General features: G+C 41.3%; 1 pseudogene across 1 annotated transcript; it reads right to left on the bottom strand.

The window, feature by feature from the left end:
• Positions 1-19,434: 19,434 nt before the first annotated feature.
• LOC147355217 (small ribosomal subunit protein eS27 pseudogene) lies at positions 19,435-19,785 on the bottom strand (annotated as a pseudogene). Its single transcript, XR_015144900.1, has one exon. The product of XR_015144900.1 is annotated as a small ribosomal subunit protein eS27 pseudogene (transcript).
• Positions 19,786-20,083: the final 298 nt, after the last annotated feature.

The raw sequence follows: 20,083 nt of genomic DNA, 5'->3' as shown, positions 1-20,083 counted from the left end.
AGAGAAATCTGTTTGAGTTAAAAGGGATGAGTCTGAAAAGACTCCCTGGGACTTCCCTGGTGGTCCAGTGGTTAAGACTCTGCCTTCCAATGCAGAACTCATGGATTCAATCCCTGGTGGGGGAACTAAGATCCCACGTGCCGTGGGGCAATGAAGCCCGAGCACCACAGCTCGAGAGCCCGTGTGCTACAACTGTTGAGTGCATGCGAGTTCCAGAGCCCACAAACCACAACTAGAGAGAAACCCGCATGCTGCAACAAAGACCCAGCACAGCCAAAAGAAAAAAAGAAAGAAGGGCTTCCTACCTGGGCCTTAGGAAAGACTGTAAAGATTCGAGGAACAAGCATTGGATGGAGAAAGTAGAAAAAGCAGAGGTAAAGACACAGAGAAGCAACACGTGGACTTGGGGATCTGCGGTGGGTGGAGCAAGGTTGAACCTAGATTGGAAAGGAAAGAAAGCAAGGAATTCACACCCAGGAGGCCCTTCGTTCTGGGCCCTTTCAAATAAATCCCCATTTAATCTTCTACAGAGACTTGTGAAATAAATATGATTGTTTTCACTGTTCGGATAAGGAAATTGTAAGCTTCAGTAAAAGCACAGGGATGGGGCTTGGATCCAGGTCCTCTGAGTCTGTGGCCAGAGCCAGGTCTCAGAATTTGAAATTTATCTGTGAAGATTTGGAGCCATTGAAAATTTTTCCAAAAAGGGAGAGATACAGTCAGATCAGAAAAGGGAGAACAATCCTTAGGATGCTCAGTTCTTGCATTTATAAAAGGGCCACTGGGACTTCCTTGGTGGTGTGGTGGATAGGAGTCTGCCTGCCAGTGCTGGGAATAGGGGTTTGATCCCTAGTCCGGGGAGAAAACACATGCCACGGAGCAACTAAGCCCCTGCACCACAACTGTTGATCCTGTGCTCCCGTGCTTGTGAGCCGCAAGGACTGAGCCCCGTGCTACAACTTCTAAAACCCATGTGCCTACAGCCAGCGCTCTGCATCAACTGAAGCCGCTGCAATGAGAAATCTGCTCACGGCAATGAAGAGTAGACCCTGCTCACGACAACTAGAGAAAGCCTGCCCAAAGCAATGAAGACCCAGCATAGCCAAAAAAAAAAAAAGGGTCTCCAGAACAAGGGGTCCAGGTGGAGCAGCTAGCACGAAAGAAACAGTGTTCTCACTTCCTACCTGCCCTTTGCTGTCATCTGAAGTTAATCTGAATTTTTAAAGAATCTGCTGTGTACAGCAGCTCCCTTTAATTCCCAAATGATTAATTCCATCAGAGACATTAGTGCATCCATCCCACACTTAGTGCAAATAAAACCACTGAAACATTCAGTGCAGAGCCCCCATGCTTGGGTGAGGGTTAGAGAAACCAGAAGAATCATTTAGAAAAGCAATTTGGAATTATAGTCCTAGCCTTAAAAGCATAAATTTTTGGAGATTTATATTAAAATACTACTTCACTTGAAGCAAACTATGTAACCAAACAAATTTATTGTCTAATTAGGTAATCATAGAAAACAGTCATAGTACATTCAGTTAATGACCCATAATGAAGCTATTAAAATGAAAGATACCAGGAGTTCCCTGGTGGTCCAGTGTTAGGACTTTGTTCTCTCACTGCTGAGGTCCAGGTTCGATTCTTGTTCAGGTGATTAAAATATCACAAGCCACATGGCATGGCAAAATAAAACCAAAATAAACCAGCACCATGTCAGAATACAGAAATAATAGTATTTATGATGTAATGTTACATAAAAAGCTGAATATATCATAATTTTTTAAATATCAGTTTATGAGTTAGTAACTACAGGAGCATAATATGGAAAGGGTCATTGTACTGATTTTCCCAAGTCAATACAAAGAATTTTCTTTATAATTCTTTTTTTAATTAATTTATTTTAATTGGAGGCTAATTACTTTACAATATTGTAGTGGTTTTTGCCACACATTCACGTGAATCAGCCATGGGTGTACATATGTCCCCCCATCCTGAACCCCCTTCCCACCTCCCTCCCCATCCCATCCCTCAGGGTCATCCCAGTGCACCGACCCTGAGCACCCTGTCTCAGGCATCAAACCTGGACTGGCGATTTATTTCACATATGGTAATATACATGTTTCAATGCTATTCTTTTAAATCATCCCACCCTCACCGTCTCCCACAGAGTCCAAAAGTCTGTTCTTTACACCTGTGTCTCTTTTGCTGTCTCACATATAGGGTCATTGTTGCCATCTTTCTAAATTCCATATATTTTCATTATTATACTGTATTGATGTTTTTCTTTCTGGCTTGCTTCACTCTGTATAATAGGCTCCAGTTTCATCCACCTCATTAGAACTGATTCAAATGTATTCTTTTGAATAGCTGAGTAATATTCCATTGTGTATATGTGCCACAGCTTTCTTATCCATTTGTCTGCCGATGGACATCTAGGTTGCTTCCATGTCCTGGCTATTGTAAACAGTGCTGCGATGAACATTGGGGTACACATGTCTCTTTCAATTCTGGTTTCCTCGGTGTGTATGACCAGCAGTGGGATTGCTGGGTCATATGACAGTTCTATTTCCAGTTTTTTAAGGAATCTCCACACTGTTCTCCATCCAACAGTGTAAGAGGGTTCCCTTTTCTCTGCATCCTTTCCATATAATTCTTGTTTTGAACATCTTCTCATGGTATTATTTTCTAAATGTCATGGTTGACAGCAGAAGTAGCTAGGGTGAAAGGGGGCAGAAAACCAAACCTATCCTACTGCTGCTAAGTCGCTTCAGTCGTGTCTGACTCTGTGCGACCCCATAGATGGCAGCCCACCAGGCTCCCCTGTCCCTGGGATTCTCCAGGCAAGAACACTGGAGTGGGTTGCCATTTCCTTTTCCAATGCATGAAAGTGAAAAGTGAAAGTGAAGTTGCTAAGTCTTGTCCAACTCTTAGCGACCCCATGGACTGCAGCCTATCAGACTCCTCCATCCATGGGATTTTCCAGGCAAGAGTACTGGAGTGGGGTACCATTGAGATCACGATCAGTGCTTCTTATGCCAAGTACTAGCAAAAGAAATACAAATTTCAGTTTGTTATGTTTTGCATTTGATCATTATTTGTATTGTTAAACCAGAATAAGGGCAAGAGGAGAAGCAGACAACAGAGGGTGAGATGATTGGATGGCACCTTCGATTCAATGGGCATGAGTCTGAGCAAACTCTAAGAGATGGTGAAGGACAGGGAAGCCTGGCATGCAGCAGTCCATGGGGTTGCAAAGAGACAGACAGGACTGAGTGACCAAACAACAACAATAACAACAGCAGTAAAAGAAATATCTCGTACTGAATGAAGGGAAGATTTAGAACTTCTTTTTAAAAATGTATACCTTGTATTTATAAGCAGAAAAACATTTACTTGATTTTTTTTCCAACTCTGTATGTCTTCATCTTCCTGAATGGATTTAAGGGCAGCTCTACCTAAAGCCAGGGAAATGAATAAGAGCTTTAGAGTCTCTTTAGGTGTGTGATTATATGACTTCATTCCAGAACCACAGCTATTATAGGATAAAGAAAACAAATAACTATAGAAAAATAATGAAAACATGGCTAACAGTGGCTTCTTTCCAGTTAAAAACATAATTAGAATACAGAGGGCAATACACTTCTTCATTTTAACTGGCACATTTCTGAAAAATAATAATATAGGAACAACTGAAATAATAACTTGAACAGTATTTTGCAAAGCACGGTCCTACTCATTATGTTTAGTTTTACAGGAAGTAAAATACTGACCCACCTATAGCTAATCAGACCTTTAATTTGCCTTGACAATTTGATTTTAGGATAGTGATTGCAATGAAAATACAGTAGTGCAAATGTCCTTGTGATAGGTACTCTATAGCCTAATACATCTTTTTGAAAATTTTATTTCATTGAATTATAGTTGATTTACAATGTTATGCTAGTTTCTGCTGTATAGCGAAATGAGTCAGCTGTACATATGTTGTTGTTGTTCAGTCAATAAGTCACGTCCAACTCTTTGTGACCCCATGGACTGCAGCACACCCATCTTCTCTGTCCTTAACTATCTCCCGGAGGTTGCTCAAAGTCATGTCCATCGTTTTGGTGATGCCATCCAACTGTCTCATCTTGTCTCCTCCTTCTCCTCCTGCACTCAGTCTTTCCCAGCATCAGGGTCTTTTCCAATGAGTCACTTCTTTACATCAGGTGGCCAAGGTATTCGAGCTTCAGCTTTAGCATCAGTCCTAATGTATACTTAGAGTGGATTTCCTTTAGGATTGCCTGGTTTGATTTCTTTGCAGTCCAGGGGACTCTAAAAAGAGTCTTCTCTAGCACCACAATTCGAAAGCATCAATTTTTCCATGCTCAGCCTTCTTCATGGTCCAGTTCTCACATGTGTACATGATGACTGGAAAAACCATAGCTTTGGCTATATGGACTTTTGTTGGCAAAGTGATGTCTCTGCTTTTTAATACGCTGTCTAGGTTTGTCATGGCTTTCCTTCCAAGGAGCAAGTGTCTTTTAAGTTCATGGCTGCAATCACGGTCCATACTGATTTTGGAGCCCAAGAAAATAAACTCTGTCACTGCTTCTACTGTGTACATTCTTTCTCAGATTCTTTCCCATTATGGTTTATCACAGGATATTGAATAAAGCTCCCTGTGCTATACAGCAAGATCTTGTTTACCCATTCTATTAGTAAATTTAATAGTTTGATTTGCTAACCCCAAACTCCCAATCCATCCCTCTCTCACCTCCCCTCCCCCTTGGCAACCACAAATCTGTCTCTGTGTCTATGAGTCTATTCCTGTTTCATAGATAAGCTCATTTGCGTCATAGTTTAGATTCCACATACAAGTGATGTCATGTGGTATTTGTCTTTCTCTGACTTATATCACTTAGTATGATCATGTCTAGGCCCACCCATGTTGCTGCAAACATATAGCCTAGGGACTTCCCTGGTGATTCAGTGGTTAAGACTCTGCGCTTCCAATGCAGGGAGCCTGGGTTCAATCCTTGGTCAGGGAACTAGATCCCATGTGCCGTAACTAAGTTCACATGCCACGACTCAGACGCAGCACAGCCAAATAAATATGTTTTTAAATGTATAGCCTAATACATCTTGAACATCAATGTAATCTGGGAGAGTTTATGTTCTAAAAAGAGTAACATGAATGTAAACATAGCTCCTGAGACAGCTCAGCAAGGAGAACAAAGGGGAAAAAACCAACAGCAGGGGTGAGAGAGCTGCCAGTAGACACACAGATGAGTCTATACAAAACACAATACATGTGACACTTCCCTAAGCACGGGACTCCTATAAGAGGCTGGGTGAGTGCTCAGTCGTGCCTGAGTCTCTGTGAGCCCATGGACTGTAGCCCTCCACTGTTCATGGGATTTCCCAGGCAAGAATACTGGAGTGGATTGCCAGTTCTTCAGAGGCTGGGAGCCAGGTCTATTCTTTGCCACAGACACCAGACAGCAAGCTTTCCTGAGACTTTATATCCTCAAGAATGACTGAATCTAGGCATGATAAAATATGGAGTCAAATATCTTTAACACACTGTGGCCCCTGGTTAAGAGTTGATTTTAAAACGCAGATGAGTTTTGTGAAAATCTCCATGGGACACTTCGGGGAGATAAAGCTAGTGCTGGGAGGGGCGGCCACCTCAGGTTTCATTGAGGAGATGTAGCCGATGGCCTCCCAAAGATGAGGCAGAGACTAGAGGGGCACCATCTCCCCCTTCCCCACGAGGGGTGTATAGACGCTTGGCTGCAGGGGCCAACCTCAGAGAGTCTTTGGGGTGAGAGAGAGGAGCCAAGCATGATTCTCCTCTTTGGTCATTTCCAGGCCCATGCAGGCCTAAGGTGGAGTGCAGGGCCCCCCAGGTGTGCAGAGCTTGGCACAGTGTATCCTGCCTTGCCCAACTGTTGCCAAGGGCACCAGGCACTAGGTGGACCATGTAAATTTCCAGAAGGAATTGAGTATGTTCTGAAGTTGCCGTTAACAGTGATTACAACGGATTTCTGACTTTCCCAGCCAGGCCAGATAAGGAAACGCTTGGGTTGGAGCTTTAGGGAAGAGTCCAGTGTCAGGGTGGGGCGAAGAGGGATGGAGCCAGAACCAGAAGCCCAGGGTTTAGAGCACCTGGGCACCAAACAGGAAAGAGATTATCCTCCAGACATCAGAAGAGACTGAGTAACAAGGGCCTTGTAGACCTGGAAGATAAGCATCTTCTGAATAGTTGTGTTTGGATGGGGCTGTGAACAGTTACAAACCTGGGGGACTTAGGGGCATCCAGAGAGGTGCAGGTCATCCTGGGTTTAATTTCTTGCAAAGCAAACTAGCTAATATATGTTTCATCTGTGAAACGCCTTGGCAGGAAGTGGGTGTAAATCTTACCCCAAATCTCCTCAGTGGAGTAGAATTTAGTACTTGGAATGTATCTGTATATGCTGACTGCACAGGACAAGTTGGGGAAAGGCACACAGCCAGAAACCCACTGCCTGAGGGCAGGCCTGGGAGTTTGGCCTCTGCTGGGAGGATCTAGCCACTGCACAGGGCCCCTCCTCTGTCCCCTCTGAACCCTCAGGCCTGAAGCCAGACACCTGAGCCCTCCCTCCTCAAACACAGACACTTGCTCACCCTGACGCCGGGGACACAGCTAGCCCTTGGTTGGATCCTGAGACACTTGCTCATGGTGGGTGGGAGAGCTGTGGGTCCTCCGTGAATCCTTTGAACAAAATGACAGGTTTGTAAGAGAGCTGAACCCTTAACAGAGCAGAAACACCAGGAGCACCATGGAAATAGAGGTCTTCCCTCCAAGAGATGGTGAAAGTCTTATGACTGATGGGGTGAGCGGGGGGCACAACGTCAGCAGAAATGTGGTGTCACAGAGGCTGACAGAAACCAGAGAGCGACAGTGGGCAAGCACAACCCACATCTGCAGGGGCACTGGGATGGCACACACACAGGTGTATGTGCAGAGAGCCAGACCTCACCTGCCTGCTAAGGGTAGACCCGGCTACCCAGGGAACCTGTGAGCAGAGAAACAGTTGAGGTGATTCCGATGTGAGCAACTGCAAGCAAGACGCTAGTTTAATTCTCTTTGAGGTACTTTATCCCTCAATTGTTCCCTGCCAGGCTGCTCTGGCCTAGGAAATACGGATTACATGGTTTTGAAATAAAGATAACTGGCTTTAGTTGCAAAAGTGAAAGTGAAAATGAAGTGGCTTAGTCATGTCCGACTCTTTGCAACCCCGTGGACTGTAGCCTACTAGGCTCTTCCGCCCATGGGATTCTAAAGGCAAGAATACTGGAGTGGGTTGCCATTTCCTTCTCCATTAGTTGCAAAAGCAGTTTAAATTATTATATTTTTCCTCATTAATATGTCACTGACTTTTTAAAAATTGAAGTATAATTGATTTATAATGTTGTGCTAGTATTAAGTGTACAGCAAAATGATTCAGTTATACATATATTATATACATATATACACACATTTCTAATTCTTTTCCATTATAGGTTATTACAAAGTACTGTGTATAGTTCCCTGTGCTATACAGTAGGTCCTTGTTGGTTATGTATGTTATATAGTGTGTATCTGTTAATCCCAAACTCCTAATTTATCCCTCTCCCCACCCTTTCCCCTTTGGTAACCATAACTTTGTTTTCTATGTCTGTGAGTCTGTTTCTGTTTTGCAAATAAGCTCATTTGTATAATTTTTTTAGATTCCACAAATCAGTAATATCATATGATAGTTGTCGTTCTCTGTCTGACTTACTTAGTATGATAATCTCTAGGTCCATCCATGTTGCTGCTAATGACATTATTTGATTCTTTTTTATGGTTGAGTAATAACTCCATTGCATGTATGCACCACAGCTTCTTTATCCATTCATCTGTTGATGGGCATTTAGGTTGCTTCCATGTTTTGGCTGTTATAAATTGTGCTACAAAGAACATAGGGGTGCATGTATCTTTTTTAGAGTTTTTGTACTTTCTGCATATATGTCCAGGAGTGGGACTGCTGGATCACGTGGTAGCTCTACTTTAAGTTTTTAAAGGAAACACCATACTATTTTTCATAGTGCATTATACACTGTTTTAAAACACCTCTTCCGTGCTAGTTTTTATGATAGATAGGGTATTTATACACAAATAATAGACTTAGCTATCCCCCCTTTTTAGGCAAGGAAATTGACACGCAGATGAACTGAGACTCAAACTCAGGTCTGCTGATGCCTAGTTCCTGAACTTGCCTTCCCCAGTGTTTCCCCACCCTCTCCTTAAACTTCTCCCAGGGAAGCTCTGGTGCCTCATCTCACTTTCTTGACTAGTCTTGAAAACTGATTCACTGTCTATGATATTGTTCCACTTATGTTCAGTTCATTCCGACTGATTGCATTTTACTTTATCTATACCCAATAAGTTGATAAAAATGAATGAAAGAATTACCATTTGGGCTAAGTTTATCTATTTATGACTCAATCCCACAAAGATAGTCACAGAATAAGATGTGAGAGTGGCTTTGCAAGCCAAGTTTCAATGCTTTTGTTTTAAAGATCAACAAAAGGGAAGGTACTGAGAAAAAATAAGAGGTTTACAGCCTAAAAGCTGGGCTGACTCAGTCGTATTTCAGTTTCATTGTACTCTAAAAATAAATTAACTTGTCTTTAGGAGCTTGGCATTTTCCTTGCCTTTTTTCGCTGAAGCTTATTCCTTAAGCTTTAGCTTATGTGTTTATTTAGGTGGTTGCAGGGATAATGTCAAAAGCCCTAAGAGTGTTAACTTGGATATTTGTCATTTATGACTATGTATTATTAATAGGAGTTGGTGAATAAATAATGCATAGCAAGATGAACAATGAATATATTCAAATCAACAAAACTGGTTTGAGAAATGGTTGGAAGAGAGTGACTGATGCTTCGGGTGTCAGCGATTTGCACCTTTCAATTTTATCAAGGCAAAAAGATCCTGTGGAAACAGAAACATGTATTAGAACATCTTAAAACATTTCAAGTAAGTTGCCTCTAAAATCTTTCAAAACAGAAACTCACATGGAAACAAAAGTGATCTATGAGTAGCTTCACTGCTATTCTGTCTCAGTTGCTTATTTAGTTTATTTACTCACTGCTTATCTAATTTAGTTTGAAAGAAATTCTTCCATCTTATCTTCTATTTTAATTTGAAAGATGACAAGTCAAGTAAGCTAAAAAAATAATTATTGAGGAAAATTATATTTCTGGTGTCAGTAATCTTTTTGAAATTCTTCATTGTTTCTTGTTTGAAAGAAACACAAATGAATGGTTTCCCTCTATTTTACCCAAAAATGATTACTGGCAGGATTGTTCTAAAAAGCATTTTTGGCTTTTTATATTAACTTTTCCTCTAACATTTATAATGTTTAGGGATTCTCCCCCAAAATTCTGTTATTTTAATCATATTGATAAAATTACATTACCCCCAAATTTACGAAAACTATGTTAAATATTAATAAAAAGAATGATCTCTGTTCGTTTCCAAGGCAAACCATTCAATATCACAGTAATCCAAGTCTATGCCCCAACCAATAACGCTGAAGAAGCTGAAGTTGAACGGTTCTATGAAGACCTACAAGACCTTTTAGAACTAACACCCCAAAAAGATGCCCTTTTCATTATAGGGGACTGGAATACAAAAGTAGGAAGTTAAGAAACACCTGGAGTAACAGGCAAATTTGGCTTTGGAATACGGAATGAAGCAGGGCAAAGACTAATAGAGTTTTGCCAAGAAAATGCACTGGTCATAACAAACACCCTCTTCCAACAACACAAGAGAAGACTCTATACATGGACATCACTAGATGGTCAACACCGAAATCAGATTGATTATATTCTTTGCAGCCAAAGATGGAGAAGCTCTATATAGTCAGCAAAAACAAGACCGGGAGCTGACTGTGGCTCAGATCATGAACTCCTTATGGCCAAATTCAGACTTAAATTGAAGAAAGTAGGGAAAACCACTAGACCATTCAGGTATGACCTAAATCAAACCCCTTATGATTATACAGTGGAAGTGAGAAATAGATTTAAGGGCCTAGATCTGATAGGTAGAGTGCCTGATGAACTATGGACAGAGGTTCGTGACATTGTACAGGAGACAGGGATCAAGACCATCCCCATGAAAAGAAATGCAAAAAAGCAAAATGGCTGTCTGGGGAGGCCTTACAAATAGCTGTGAAAAGAAGAGAAGCAAAAAGCAAAGGAGAAAAGGAAAGATATAAACATCTGAATGCAGAGTTCCAAAGAATAGCAAGAGAGATAAGAAAGCCTTCTTCAGCAATGAATGCAAAGAAATAGAGGAAAACAACAGAATGGGAAAGACTAGAGATCTCTTCAAGAAAATCAGAGATACCAAAGGAACATTTCATGCAAAGATGAGCTCGATAAAGGACAGAAATGGTATGGACCTAACAGAAGCAGAAGATATTAAGAAGAGATAGCAAGAATACACAGAAGAACTGTACAAAAAAGATCTTCACGACCCAGATAATCACAATGGTGTGATCACTGACCTAGAGCCAGACATCCTGGAATGTGAAGTCAAGTGGGCCTTAGAAAGCATCACTACGAACAAAGCTAGTGGAGGTGATGGAATTCCAGTTGAGCTGTTTCAAATCCTGAAAGATGATGCTATGAAAGTGCTGCACTCAACATGCCAGCAAATTTGGAAAACTCAGCAGTGGCCACAGGACTGGAAAAGGTCAGTTTTCATGCCAATCCCAAAGAAAAGCAATGCCAAAGAATGCTCAAACTACCGCACAATTGCACTCATCTCACACGCTAGGAAAGTAATGCTCAAAATTCTCCAAGCCAGGCTTCAGCAATATGTGAACCGTGAACTTCCTGATGTTCAAGCTGGTTTTAGAAAAGGCAGAGGAACCAGAGATCAAATTGCCAACATCCGCTGGATCATGGAAAAAGCCAGAGAGTTCCAGAAAAACATCTATTTCTGCTTTATTGACTATGCCAAAGCCTTTGACTGTGTGGATCACAATAAACTGTGGAAAATTCTGAAAGAGATGGGAATACCAGACCACCTGATCTGCCTCTTGAGAAATTTGTATGCAGGTCAGGAAGCAACAGTTAGAACTGGACATGGAACAACAGACTGGTTCCAAATAGGAAAAGGAGTTCGTCAAGGCTGTATATTGTCACCCTGTTTATTTAACTTATATGCAGAGTACATCATGAGAAATGCTGGACTGGAAGAAACACAAGCTGGAATCAAGATTGCCGGGAGAAATATCAATAATCTCAGATATGCAGATGACACCACCCTTATGGCAGAAAGTGAAGAGGAACTAAAAAGCCTCTTGATGAAAGTGAAAGTGGAGAGTGAAAAATTTGGCTTAAAACTCAACATTCAGAAAACTAAGATCATGGCATCTGGTCCCACCACTTCATGGGAAATAGATGGGGAAACAGTGTCAGACTTTATTTTTCTGGGCTCCAAAACCACTGCAGATGGTGACTGCAGCCATGAAATTAAAAGACGCTTACTCCTTGGAAGGAAAGTTATGACCAACCTAGATAGCATATTCAAAAGCAGAGACGATACTTTGCCAACAAAGGTTCATCTAGTCAAGGCTATGGTTTTTCCTGTGGTCATGTATGGATGTGAGAGTTGGACTGTGAAGAAGGCTGAGCACCAAAGAATTGATGCTTTTGAACTGTGGTGTTGGAGAAGACTCTTGAGAGTCCCTTGGACTGCAAGGAGATCCAACCAGTCCATTCTGAAGATCAGCCCTGGGATTTCTTTGGAAGGAATGATGCTAGAGCTGAAACTCCAGTACTTTGGCCACCTCATGCAAAGAGTTGACTCATTGGAAAAGACTCTGATGCTGAGAGGGATTGGGGGCAAGAGGAGAAGGGGACAACAGAGGATGAGATGGTTGGATGGCATCACTGACTCGATGGACATGAGTCTCAGTGAACTCTGGTGGTTGGTGATGGACAGGGAGGCCTGACGTGCTGCAATTCATGGGATTGCAGAGTCGGACACGACTGAGCGACTGATCTGGTCTGATCTGATCTGATATATATATTCAGAACTTTTAGACATGTATATTGATTTTTAAAGCTTTTTTCATGAAAATGTCTTAGTTTAATTCCAATGAGATAACTCTCTTTTACCTGTGAAGTTGCATAGATTTTTCAAATCTAGTTCTAAACATGAAAAGGATATAGATCTGTACCAAAGGTATAAAAAGAAGCATTGCTTAGTTCTCAAGTTACATTAATGTAACACAACATTGTGTTTTCTGTTTGGTCCTATTGTATATATATTTGCATTAATAATGCATGCAGTTATTTGCAAAAAGAATTTTATCTTCTTGGAAAGATATATTTGGTCAGGGACTTTTTTAGGGTGTTTCAGTTCGTACCTGCTCAGGTAAACTGAAGCCACCCCTGCACTTGCAGGCTTGCCACTACAGAGTACTGAGCAACTTTGACAAAAGTGTCTTGCTGGTTCCTCATAAGCAGGTATACTTTTAGAACTCTATCTTAATCCTTTTGATTTTGAAGAGAGAGCAGTGAGTGGTCTTGAAGTTCATTGCCCAGGAATTAAACCTGAGTAACCTGCATGAAAACCAAGAGTCCTAGCCATCAAACCACTAGGAGCTAGAGGCTAGAAGCAAAGTGGCCCGGGCTCTTGCCCCTATTTGAGAACAAGAAAGTTTCAAGGAGGCAACAACCATAAAAACAGGTACAAAGTTTATTATGAAACACGATGCATGGGAGAGCACACAGGAAAACAGCTTATCCAACTCAGAAGCAAGGCAGAGATACAAACCCAGAGAGAAAGGGTATAGGCACCCTCTCTAATGAGGAGGAGCACAGTAAGTCAGAAACTGGCAGGGATACTCACTTGGAGAGGAGTGCAGGTGTCCTGAATGAGAAGAAGCACCGTAAGGAGGTGACATAAATCCCTTATGTAGGACAGTTATTCTGGGTCTTTGTTTACTTTTGGCCAATCTTGTTTCTTTCTTCGTATCTGACTAATCCATGGATCCTCCCCAAGATGCATGTACAACATTTTGCTAAGATAGATCCCCCTGCAGAGGCCTGTGGGTGCATGTCCACACTTCTTATGGGGTGAGGATCCCTCCCTTTTCAACCCCCAAGAAGCTTTCCTGTGTAAGTATAGACAGGAAAGTCTTCCTTGACCTCAGAAGTGGGCAGCTTATCTTTGTTTTAGCAGAACTCAGCTTTTTACCACTAGCTTAGTCCTTGGAGAGTCTGGGTGAGAACAAAGCTTGAAAAATAGCAGGTGTCCTGGCCCTGAAGCCCACTGCGTCCTACCTCAGTTTGAATTCCTTATAACAAAACACCATAGACTGCATGGCTTATTAACAATAGACAAGTATCACTCACAATTCTCGAGGCAGGGAAGTCCAAGATCAAGACATCAGCAGAGTGGGTTTCTGAGGAAGGCCTGCTTCCTGTTTCATAGGTGCCTGTCTTCTCTTATAAGGGTGCTAATCCCATTCTTGAGGGCTCCACGGTCCAGATCTAATCACCTCCCCAAGGCACAACCTTCTAATACCCCCACATTGAAGATTGGGTTTCAACATATGAATTGGGGTGGGGGATGCATAGACATTCAGTCTATAGCAAACTGAGGTCGTTCTGACTTTTTGACACCTATTCTAAAGAGAGGGGTGGGGTGGATGGAATTTACTCTACCTTCTGAGTAGATGTCTTGGATATTTCTAGCTAAGTTCATCCTAACCTACATTTCCTACCATGAGGAATAATATCTTTTCATAGTAAATAAAAATTGATTCTTAATGAATTTATTCATGCAGTCAATTTTTGAAAAGCATTTTTCTCTAGGGAACACATGTTTTACAATGATTGAGGAGATTTGTATTTTAGAGACAGAGTATTCAAGCACTTTATTGCTTTCTTTTTTTTCTTCGTGTGGTTGGAAATGAAATCACACCATGTTAATTATGTGTTTAGAAATCATTAAAAATATATAAGCCAAGGGAACTTGTATCCCTATATTCATTATGATGAAATATGTTATAGTTGAAAACAAGTCTAAGATTTAAAAAATAAAGCTACTGGTTAAATTACTGTAAGGTAGAGAAAACTCATTTGGGAAAATGATTTGTATTCTGTGAATTGTGTCAGACCATGAAAAATTATACCAGAAAAGACGGCTTGAGAAATAGATGTAGATGTAGAGAACAAACATATGGACACCAAGGGGGAAAGGGAGACAGTGGGGTGAATTGGGAGATTGGAATTGACATATATCCACTATAGATATATGTATAAAATAGATAATGAGAGCGTCCTGTATAGAACAGGGAACTCTACTCAGTGCTCTGTGCTCTTTCCTGAATGGGAAGGGAACAAACAAACAAAAAAGAAGGTATTTAGTTACATGAATGGCTGCTTCACTTTGGTGTACAGCAGAAACGGACACCACATGGTAAAGCAGCTGTGCTGCTGCTGCTGCTGCTGCTGAGTCGCTGCAGTCGTGTCCAACTCTGTGTGACCCCATAGACGGCAGCCCACCAGGCTGCCCCGTCCCTGGGATTCTCCAGGCAAGAACACTGGAGTGGGTTGCCATTTCCTTCTCCAATGCAGGAAAGTAAAAAGTGAAAGTGAAGTCGCTCAGTCGTGTCCGACTCCTAGCGACCCCATGGACTGAAGCCTACCAGGCTCCTCCGTCCATGGGATTTCCAGGCAAAAGTATTGGAGTGGGGTGCTATTGCCTTCTCCAAAGCAGCTATACTCCAGTGAAAAAGTTTTTTGAAAGAAAAGACTGCTTGAAAATATTGAATTTGAAAACAAAGCTGATCTAAAGAATTTATTGGAGAAATGAGCCATTGCTTTCTTTAGTGGAAAAAAAATGCTGTGTCTGAATAAATAAGATGCCAACAAAGCATGCGTACTGGCTGTACACCCCTTGTATGATCAGCACAGTATTGAGCTGCTTTGTGCACAAATGGTCTCCTGCCGCCCAGGGAGTTATGTTGCTCCTTCTAGGCTGCACCATACCTCCCAAACCCCACAACCTGAAGCAACACCCTGCCTTTCTTTCCCAAACCCAAACATCTCCTTTGCCCTCATCTAGTATTTTCTGGATAATTTTCCCTTCTCATCCTACCTAATGAGTAGACTCAGACAGATAACTTACATCAGTCTGAGACTCTCCTAAGACAGTTGTGTAGGCATGATTTCAAATGAGGCCAGATTGCTAAATGACTGGAAATCACCAAATAATTTTCCAAGGAAAAGAATTGATGAGTACTTTAAGTTTTTATTACCTCATCTTTGGGATAACTCCTTCCCTCATAGCCCTGAAAGAGTTATGAAAATCATCCTAAATAAGTGACTATAAATCTCTGATAGCATCTTTATGTGTTTTGCCCCTCCTCTCAGAGTAAGGTAGTTGCCATGGAAATGATGACAATGGCTAAATTCAGCCAGAAATATTTGCTGTATTATGTGCCACATGGTTCTTTCCTTCCTTCAAAGCAGGAGAGGAGTATTCAGAAGAGTGAATAACATTCTCAAGATGTGTAATGCCCTCCAGTTAATTGCAAGGGCAATTGAAATTTTTGAAATTTTTGCTGTATGTTAGACTGTGTTGTTGTTATTTTTTAGTAGTTAAGTCATGTCTGACTCTTCAGTGACCCACCAGGCTTCTCTGTCCATGGAATTTCCCAGGTAAGAACACTGGAGTGGGCTGCCATTCCCTTCTCCAGGGCATCTCCCCAACCCAGGGGTCAAATCCACACCTCCTGAATTTCAGGTGGATTCTTTACTGTCTGAGCCACCATATGATCCTCTAGTAGCAGCATGCAGGCTTGGTTGCTCTGCAGCATTGGGATCATCCTGGACCAGTGATCAAATCCATGGCCCCTGCACTGGCAGGCAGATTTTCAACTGCCAAGGAAGCCCCTATCCTGATATTACAGATAAAGAAAGTGAGGCTATGAGAAGTTAAATAACTTTTCTAAGGGTTACTTAGATAGGAAATTCAAACGGAAACAAGTCCAATATCAGGGTCCCATCTGCTACATAGCCTCCAGTCATCATCGTAAAATATATATCTATACTTTCCTCATTGTTCACTTCTCTCTCAATTTTCCTAGATGGCTTTCACCTTTATGGTTCCATATGAATACTCTTATCCAAAATCCTACATTTTTTAGTAAAGTTTAAAAGTTTTTAGTTCTCCAAGATTCCAGTTACATTTTACACAACTTTTATTTCCCAGAAATATGACCATTTAGGAGCTTCCCTGGTGGCTCAGTGGTAAAGAATCTGCCTGCCATGCAAGAGACCCAGGTTCAATCCCTGGGTCAGGAAGATCCCCTGGAGAAGGGAATGGCTACCCACTCCAGTATTTTTGCCTGGAGAATCCCATGGACAGAGGAGCCTGGGGTCCTAAAGAGTCAGACAAGACTGAGCTACGAACACTTTCACTTTTTCATGACCAGTTATGTAACTTGAGAAATATTTTGCTATAAAACACCTATAATTGGTGAAAAAATCTAATATAGGGACTTCCCTGATTGTCCAGCGATTAAGAATCCACCTTCCAGTGCAGGCGATACAGGTGTGATCCCCGGCTGGGGAAGTAAAATCCTACATGCTACAGGGCACCTAAGCCTGTGTGCCACGACTACGGAGCCCACGAGCTCTGGAGCCCGTGTTCCACAACTAGAGAGAAGACTGCATGCTGCAGCGAAGGGCCTGCATGCCACGACTAAGATCTGATGCAGCCGAATAAAAAAATTAATGAATATTAAAAAAAAACAACAACCCTAGTACAGAGTTGATCTATAAGTGATATCTGCAAGACTCAAAACTAGGCAGTTAGGATAGGAGTTGTGGGTGAACCAGTGCTGTGGAGGGGGTGTTGGTATGGCAGAAAAATGTGCTTTCCTAGATTTTAGGAATATGGATTTAAATGTCCGCAGGATACGAGGACTCTGGACTCACGCAAGAAAGAGTTCGAATAAACTCATGCAATAAATCTGCATGAGTTCAGGACCATCAAAAAATTATCTTCTTAGTGAAAGTATGAAGTGTAAGAATAAAAGCAAAACCAAACTCCAACTAACACATAGAGTTAGCAAAGAAACTCGTCAGCTTGGACTCTGAGCAGAGGAAACTAGTGTCTCCTGAGAGTCTGTAAGCTTCTACCAGCTCTGCTCTGGTTTAGGGTTTGAATTTATACCAGGGGTTCACAGACATTGTCTGTAAAGGCACAAAGTGAATTAGCAGCTCTGTTGGCCATGTAGTCTTTGCTGCAGCTCTTCAACTCTGTCCTTGGAGATGGATAGTTGTTGTTGACAATATGTCAATAAATGGGTATGTATGTGTTTCAATAAAACTTTATTTACAAAAGCAGATTTTTGTTAAATGTTGATATACTATCTGCCTGGGCCAAGTATCTGTAAGTTGAAAAACTGATATAAATTTGGTCCTGTCTGATGATAGGCTCTACTGGATAGATACACCTAAGGCTCCTGGAAGAAGCAAACATAAAGCTGTCCTGAAGGGACAGCTTGTTTGCTCAGGCTGTGAGGGCTTCCCCTGAGGAAGGTGAACACAGATTCCTGAATACAATGCACACGAGGAAACAACTCACCATGGCTGAGAGTCAGCATATGCAATGCCTACAAGGATTCAGTTTCCTGAGACCACCAGCTAACACAGAACTATGATTAAATAGAGACTATGTGACTCAGACAGTAAAGAATCTGCCTGCAATGCAGGAGACCCAGGTTCTATCCCTGGATGGGGAAGATACCCTAGAGAAGGGAGTGGCAACCAACCCACTCCAGTATTCTTGCTTGGAGAATTCCAAGACAGAGGAGCCTGGCACCACATTCCATGGGGGTGCAGAGTCGGACACAACAGAGCAACTAGCACTTGCACTTTTTTGTGCAATAGATGTAATGTGATTAAGGGCATAAAAGAAAGACTCTAAAATATGAAAAAAAATAGGGACTTTCCTGGAAGTCCAGTGCTTCCAGTGCAGGGGTTGTGGGTTCAATCTCTAGTCGGGAAATGAAGATCCTACATTGGTGGCCAAAATGAGTAAATAAATAAAATGAAATGTGAGAAAATAATGAGTCTATGAAAAAGAAACACATAGATTTGAAAGAAACAATCAAATAGAGCCTCTATAAACATAAAAAGCAAAAGTAATTAAATTGAAATACCAATAAAAAGGTTAAAGAGCAGAAGTAAAACTAGGTGAACTGTAAATTACATTTAAAGAAATTATTTGCACTCCAATGTGGAGAGATGAAGAGACATAGATTGGAGTAGAGAGAAAAATAATAAGGCCTAACTCAGTACTACCCTTATGAAATGTTCGTATCTCTTACAAGAGAGAATCAAGAGAATGGGATGCATGGAATATTTAAAGAGATAACATCTGAAAAACTTTTAGAATTGCTAAAGACATAATCCTCAGATTCATGATTCACAGTGAGTCTTAAGCACTATAAGTAAAAATATATTTTAGTGAAGTTTTAGAATAAAAACAAAGAGAAGAGTTTAATTATTTTTATTGAAGTATAGTTGATTTGCAATGTTATACCAGTCTCTGCCATACAGCAAAGTGATTCAATTAAACATGTATATAATTTCTTTAAAAAATTATTTTCCATTATGGTTTATCACAGATATTGAATATAGTTCTCTGTGCTATACAGTAGGACCTTGTTTATCCATTCTAAATGTAACATTTTGCATTTACCAAACTTAATCTCTCATTCCATCTGTCTCTCTCCCCACTGCCCCTTGGCAACCACATATCTGTTCTCTATATCTGTGAGTCTGTTTCTGTTTCAGAGATAGGTTCATTTTTGCCGTATTTTAGATTCCACACATAAGTGATATCATGTGATTTTGCCTTTCTCTGTCTGACTTGCTTCACTTTGTATGATAATCTCTAGTTGTATCCATGCTGCTGCAGATGGCATTATTTCATTCTTTTTTATAGCTGAATAATATTCCATTGTATATATGCACCACATTTTCTTTAGCAACTCATCCAAGGGACTCTCAAGAGTCTTCTCCAACACCACATGTCAAAAGCATCAATTCTTTGGCACTCAGCTTTCCTTATGGTCCAACTCTCACATCCATACATGACTACTGGGAAGTTTCAACTGTATGGCCCTTTGTTAGCAAAGTAATATCTCTGCATTTTAATATACTGTCTAGATTTGTCATAGCTTTTCTTCCAAGGAGCAACTGTCTTTTAATTTCATGACTGTAGTCACCATCTGCAGTGATTTTGGAACCCAGAAAATTAAGTCTGCCACTGTTTCTATTGTTTCTTCATCTATTTGCCATGAAGTGATGGGACTGGATACCATGACCTTCATTTTTTTAATGTTGTATTTTTTTTTAATCCAAAACGTGTTTATTGGGATGGTTTCCCGTTCACCTTGATACAGGGTACTTTTAGTGCTGCTTCCGTCTGGAAGAGCATCCTTCTGTAAGACTTGCTTTTCCTCCTGTAGGCTGGCGGAGGACAGTAGAGCAGCCAACACACAAAACTACTGCTTGTGCATGGCTAAAGACGGTGGTGATTTTAGAGCATCCTGGGCATTTTACATCCATGAAATAGGAATTGGGGCTCTGCACCAGGCGCTTCTTCTTGTGTTTCCTCTTCTCCTCTTCTGGAGAGGGATGAAGAAGATCCTTTGCGAGAGGCATGTTCTCGTGAGGAGGTCGTCACTGCCAGAAAGGGGTGAATGTTGTATTTTAAGCCAGCTTTTTCACTCTCCTCTTGCACTTTCATCAAGAGGCTCTTTAGTTCCTCTGTGCTTTCTGCCATAAGAGTGGTGTCATCTGCATATCTGAGGTTATTGATATTTCTCCCAGCAATCTTGATTCCAGCTTTTGCTTCATCCAGCCTGGGATTTTGCATGATGTATTCTGCATATAAATTAAATAAGCAGGGTGACAATATACAGCCTTGATGTACTCCTTTCCTAATTTGGAACCAGTCTGTTGTTCCATATCTGGTTCTAGCAGTTGCTTCTTG

Source organism: Bos grunniens, chromosome 17 (genome assembly GCF_055505025.1).
Source record: "Bos grunniens cultivar Pamir isolate PY7600 chromosome 17, Bosgru_T2T1.0, whole genome shotgun sequence".
In the NCBI taxonomy this organism is placed as follows: domain Eukaryota; kingdom Metazoa; phylum Chordata; class Mammalia; order Artiodactyla; family Bovidae; genus Bos; species Bos grunniens.
The sequence above is the reverse complement of the archived record's forward strand: the minus strand, read 5'-3'. Positions and strand labels throughout refer to the sequence as shown.